Source organism: Molossus molossus, unplaced genomic scaffold, assembly GCF_014108415.1.
Source record: "Molossus molossus isolate mMolMol1 unplaced genomic scaffold, mMolMol1.p scaffold_m16_p_14, whole genome shotgun sequence".
NCBI classification, from domain to species: Eukaryota; Metazoa; Chordata; class Mammalia; order Chiroptera; family Molossidae; genus Molossus; species Molossus molossus.
This window is the reverse complement of record NW_023425349.1, coordinates 36,873,520-36,880,100: the sequence shown is the minus strand read 5'-3', so window position 1 is coordinate 36,880,100 and position 6,581 is coordinate 36,873,520. Positions and strand designations below refer to the sequence as shown.

General features: G+C 39.6%; 1 pseudogene; it reads left to right on the top strand.

The window, feature by feature from the left end:
• Positions 1–5,033: 5,033 nt before the first annotated feature.
• LOC118630376 lies at positions 5,034–5,150 on the top strand (annotated as a pseudogene).
• Positions 5,151–6,581: the final 1,431 nt, after the last annotated feature.

The following is a 6,581-nucleotide window of genomic DNA, read 5'->3' as shown; positions in this document are numbered from 1 at the left end:
CATTATCGACAGTAACTAGCCCAAGAAACCAGCCAATCTATCTATCAACCAGCCTAGTAGGAAACCAGACCACTATCTCCAGCAACCAGTCCAGGAAGCCAGACAATAACCACTGTAATACTTGACCACAAATGGCCAAGACTTAATAACCGACAGCTTCTCTAACTTTTGTCAGCACTGAAGACCAGCCAGAGAAAGCCAAATGTGCACACTGAGACAACCACATAGGAATCCTGCTCCCAGCTAGCCAGTGACAGCTTCCCCGTGGCAGTGATCTCCAGAGTAGCCCTGAAGGGTTGGGAAAGGCAATCTTTCGACCCTCCCCCCCCCCCAACTAAGCCACAAAGAATAGGTCTTTGGGGTAGACACTTCCTTTCCAAGAGCTAACGGGAGTCCTCATGGCCTATGAGGCTTATGGTTTTGTGTGGGAATATTTTGCCCTATTTCAAGCTTAATGAATGCTCCTCTGTGCTTAAAGCAAGTACATTGTACGACACCCAGCCAACCCCACTGTTACCTTGGTTTTCCTTTGCGAAGGGACGGGGTCCTTCCACTGCAGTATAAGAGGAGTACACACAGGCAAGTTGTCCTGTATTAACCAAGGGAGAGACCCATTGGCCATGAGGAACCAACACCCATTACTGTTGCTGATCCTGCTCTGTGTCTTTTCTATACGAGTCAGTGTTATTCTATCCAGTACTTGACTCTGCTGTTTTCCTTGATGACTCTGATGCCGAGATGCAATGGGCAGAAGTGGTTAGAATCCTCCCCTGGCCTGGTATGTACCCTATTCCCTTGGGTTTGGTAACAGGTGCATGGTGCCCCACTCTACATGAAGCTTTCCATTTTTTCTACTCGAAAGTTTCTCCATTTTCTGCCTGCCTTTCGATCTCTGTCAAAATGCAAGTGATGGTGGCTGACTCCCTTGCTACAGCACACCCTGACAAAGGAGAGCAAGGACAAATCAGTGTCAGCCTCTAGTGCTCGTGTGGGACTTGGACAACAGCATCAGCCTACCTGGGAACTGGTTAGAAATGCACATTTTCAGGCCCCATTTCAGCCCTACTGAGTCAGAAACTCTGGAGGTGGGGCCCCCAATCTGTTAAAACAAGGCCTCCAGGTGCTGCTGGTATTAATGTTTGAGAACAACACAATATAATCAGATCTGAATTATCTTATGTCCCAAAGGGATTTACCCTTTGGGACCTATTCCAGAAGTGGCACCAGAAGGTTCCTTCCCTGTGAGAATGTCCTATCAGTCTGTTATTCCCCCAGTCAACCGCCAGACAAGCCCCATCTGAACATCAGGGACAGCACATGCCTTCCTCTGGGATCCAAGCCTTTTGCATAACACAGCAATCCCCTTTGCAACGTGCAGCATGCATCTCCTTCCTTCTCTTCTCTGCCACCTGGCATTATGGTCTGTTAGAAGACAAACACACCGATTTTGGCTGCGCCCCGTTACTAACTGTTCTTACGAGTCAGCCAAATCATTCTTATGGCATGGCTTCCTTCCTACTGAATGTTGCTTTATATTTTTAGAGATTTCTGAGTGTTGGTCTAACATAAGGAAATGGGTGTCCTCTATGCTGAAATCTTATTTTTACAAAAGCCAGGAAAATCTGAGAGCAGATTCAGAATAGCACTTTCCAATATTGATGGGCTTCTCTCCAGGCTCCAATATATTGTTTTACAAGTGCCTTGGAACACAGGAGACTAGAAAGACGAAGGCTTTAACTTCTGCGTTGAAACTTCCTGATTTCGAAGCCTTACTAAACAAGCTTCTTTTCATTTTTATTGTCTCAGCTTTCATTTTTTTCAGAAGCACCACAGTGCTTTCAAACAGCTGGAGCCAGGAACGGAGCGGGTCTCGCTGTGGGCGCCTCTGAGGCTTCAACAACCTGAACATTTCTCTGTTTCCAAAAGGGTAAAAGATGGAGTACAATGCGAGGCAAATCAGAAATCAAAACAAAAATTCAAATTTTGGAACAATGACAAATATCACAAGCATCGTAAAACCCAAGGGAAAATAAAATGAAAATAAATAAAATATAAAAATTAACACAAATTAAAGCCCTGACGCATCTCAGTAGCCCCTTCCTTCCCCGTTTCTGTCTGCATTCTCCTGGATCACCTCTTCAGGTGACAAACTGACATTAAATGCGAGATCAAAGGCCTTTCCTTTCGCAGGCTTGAGCAAAGTGTTTTATTGATAGTTTAGAAAACTCTTTTTGCATCACAATTGTTATTGACAATGTTTTAGGAATTGTTGCCAAATTTGGGACAATTTCTATCAAGTTTCCTTCACATTTGAGGTTTAAAAATTGGAAGGGTTTTTCAGACTGACTCCATACCCTTTAGATTATACTTCTCCAGCCTCACACACATTTAGGGTGTGAGGGTCCCTCGGTCATTCCTCTTCTGTCTCATGTCAGGAGAGTGGTAGATGGGTCATTCCTCCGTGAAGACAACCAGCAATAACTGAACTATATACACAGACGTGAGTGTGAACCAAATACGCATATTCCACTAAGTCTAAATTAGATGTGTCCCCAGCTCAGCTTTCCCTTGGATGGTTCCCAAAAATGTCCATGGCCACGAGAGCTCCAGCCATATGAAGGGAGATGACTGGAGAGGTTGGAGTAGAGAGAGGCTGGGCAATCTGACATTTGTACATTTCACAATCTTGGCCATGTGAACACACTGCAAAGGGCCCTCAGGCTAAGCTTCCTCAGAAAACCCACCTGCAGTCAAGCACGAGAAGCTGCGTGGCAGTCCTGATGTGCCCTGGCAGCTGAAGGTCAGCTCTGGGCCGTTCATCAACAACTGAGGAAAAGGGGGCAGAAGAAAGAGACAGAAAGGGATGATGTAGAGAAGGTGATAAGAAAACATTCGTGGCCTGAGGCTAGTGTATGAACTGGACACAGTGCGTTGAAGAATATGAGCATTTTTAAAGAGGCAAATGGGCTCTCCTGTTCTTCTGGAGCTAGTCTGCAACACGGAGCTCACGCATCTGCCAGGCAAATTTGTCATAAATGATTAACTTTTGGAAGAACAAATCATTTGACCTCTCCAGCTGAACAAACACAGAGCTGCAGTAACTAAAAGAGCCAAAGGCAATGCTTCAGCAACAGCGAACACATTTTCATGAAAGTCCTGCCGGTTTATGTCACAGGAGCCTGAGGGAAGCTTAGGTAATGGCGTCTCTTTAGCTAAAGGAAAAGAATTTGTTGAGCCTGGAGTTCTGGCTGCAGTCCTCGAAAGATACAGAGAATGGCTTCAGATCTCAAAGGCTGACTTTGCTGTAGTTTTAAAAACAGGAACCTATGAGTTCTTAAAAGGCGAGTTTGATTTATGAAAAGCTTCTAGTTTGGGAGATGTCAACAAAGAAACAGAATGAAGGTAGCAAAATGGCCCAAGGAGCCATCATTAATGCCCTGTGCAGATTTCAAGGGACTTGCTTCGCTTCTAAAGCCCCAGCCCTCAACATTTATACAAAATAGCTTTTAGCTAAAGGCTTCATTGGGATACAGCATGCAAATATGCAACCACATTAATTCCAAGCCTCCCTGTTCCTCGCAGCTTTCTATCACAAGTAGATTTGTAAATAAGGACTGAGTACCCCTGTCCCCAGGAAATTCTTTTTTTTTTTTTTTCAGATATCACTCTACAAGGACTTTCACAAACAAAATGTAAATGAGAATAGAGAAAGTTAATTAGAAGCAAAGATCAGAATTCCTTTTCATTAACTTCTCAAAAACCACCATTCCCCCCAAAGAAAAATGGAAGAAATGTTAATATACTAACATTGAAATTCAAGTCACCACTTGTTGTTTCTGTGTGTGGCTTTTGTTTGTTTGCCATGACCTTGCTAAGCTAAAATTAATGATCTGGGCAGCCCAGTAAACACTTCCTAAAGGGCATTTACTTCTGTAAAGTGAAAGGTCAGAATTCTGTTCTGAAGCCTGTACCTGATCCACAGTTATTTTAAAAAGTGTTCTCCCTTTGTAAGATCTGGAAGCCAGAACCCACTGAATGTAATTCCACAGCCCTGATGGATTGTTGATTTCTTTGGATGAGGCATTGAATACGTGGCAATTCCTGTAATATTTTTTTTAATTATTTCAGCTTTAAATTGTTTTACTTTAAATTATACCCATACAATACCCACATGGTCACCTATGGTTTTATCTTAAGTTTAAAAAGTTGAAAAGATAGAAATCACTTATAATCATTTAAAACAAAATGCATTCACGTTTACAGCACCTACATTATTATATAACTTATATGCTATGCATTCTTGGCCTTAGCCAGGTAGCTCAGTTGGTTAGAGTATCATCCTGATATGCCAAGGTTGAGGGTTTGATCCCCCGTCAAAGCACATACAGTTATCAAACAATGAATGCATAAGTGGAACAACAAATCCATGTTTCTCTCTCTCCCCCTCCTCTTTCTCTCTAAAATCAATCAATCAATCAAAAAATTTATATGCAATGCATCCTTTAAAAAAATAAATCTCTTTAAAATTTAAAAGAAAACTGTGTTCATCACAGACTACTACCTGGAAAAGAGAAAAAAAAAAGGAAAATCACTGAACTATCTAACATCTAGATACGATCATGCTAAACTATGGGCTTATCTTCTTCCAGTATTGTTGCTGTTCACATTTTTTATATACATGTGTCAATATGTGGAGTATTAAAGATTTTATATGCTGATTTTCTGTCTTTTTCTGATTATAATAATACCTGCTTACTGTAGATTATCTGAATAATATAGAAAATTATATACCTAAAATGTCACCGTGCAGAGATAACTTTTTAAATACGATGGTATAATTCTTTACATTCTTTTTTCTTAAACTAAACAAGTAAATATGTTTACATTTTTGTTTAAAATATACTTAAAAAGATAAATATAAGGAGCAAAACATGAAATGCCCCTTCCCCTCTCCATCAATATCTGCCATTCCCACTCCATCTCGTTGGGCATGTATGTTAGTCCTCTTTTTAAAATTATAAATAATGCTGCAGATCCTTTTGTAGTTCATAAGTGTGATGATTGGGTCTTCATACTTATGTATGAGATGAAACTGCAAAGGATATCTTTGTATACACATTTGTATACATATGCAACTATTTCTTTAGACAAACCCTAGAATTAGAATCCCTTGATCGAAGAATAATTTGCAATTTGAATTCTAATGTATAGCATGAATATATATCTTTGCCTACCAATTATCAACTATACTTTTCATTTTTACTTCCCTAAAAACTAGCAAGGTTAAGCCATTTGTATTTATTCTTTCACAAATTTCTTGTTCATATCTGTTCATTTGTATTTTTTTTTTTTTATCCTCACCCGAGGACATTTTCCCATTTTTTGTCCAGATAGAGTGGGAAGGAGAGAGAGAAAGAGAAACATCAGCGTAAAAGGGACACATCGAGTGGCTGCCACCCACACGACCCAACCAGGGCCGAGGACAAACTGCAACTGAGGTACGTGCCCTTAGCGGGAACCAAACCCTGATCTTTCTGGTCCACGAACCGACGCTCCAACCACTGAGCCAAACCGGCCAGGGCTCATTTGTATTTTTTATTAATTTTTAGGAGCTCTTATATTTTCTGGATACTAATAATTTTCTCCCTGTCTGCCAAGAGTCTTAACATTTAACAGTGACATTTGTCATAAAGATATTTGTTATTTTTTTATGTAGTCACATTTATAAATCTTTTCTTTTAGGGCTCTGTGTTTTAGATCTTGCTCTTGAAGTCCTTCCAACCCCCAATATTATTTTTAAAAAATAGAAGTATTTTCTTCTAATACTTTTATGGTCTGTTCTTGAGACTTAACTCTTTATTTATTTTTCTTTATTTTATTTTTTATTGAATGTATTGGGGTGACATTGGTTAATAAAAATCATATTGGTTTCAGATGTACAATTCTATAATACATCATCTGTTACAATATTTTTTATATAAGCCTTAAACATTTGGGAGTTTATTTCTGGGTTTTTAATTGGGAATAGATTTGGTGTTTGATCATTTTTGTTTTCCTAGAAAGCCATTCTTTTAAATACACTAGCTTGACTTGTCCAAACTATTCCCTTCAATATTTTTTTTATTTCCTGCTTTTCTGCAATGGTGTCAATTACTCGTTTCTAATATTTGTTTTCTGTGATTGAGTTTGCTGTAAGTTTTCCCCTTTCATTTCTATTTTTTAAAAATCAAGTTTGGTTCTTTGTTTACTATTTCATTAATTCTGTCTTTTTTGTTTTCTTCCTTCTTTGGATTTCTATTTTTGTCATTCAACTTCTTTCTTATTTTGTAATACAATGTGTAACACTACGCATTTTCCTTTGAGTACTCCTTTGGCCACTTCCCACATGGTTGATACTTCAGAATTTCCAATGCTGATTGCCTCTGTCTCTGTGTCTCCTTCTCTCACAAGGTATTCTTTACACTTATCCCCTTCATCACTGTTACATCCCTCCACATCCAAATTTGTACAGTTATGGTTCACTGCCGAGAAACCCACTGGCATGCTGAAGACTGATCACATCAGGTTGCAATGAGTACCCA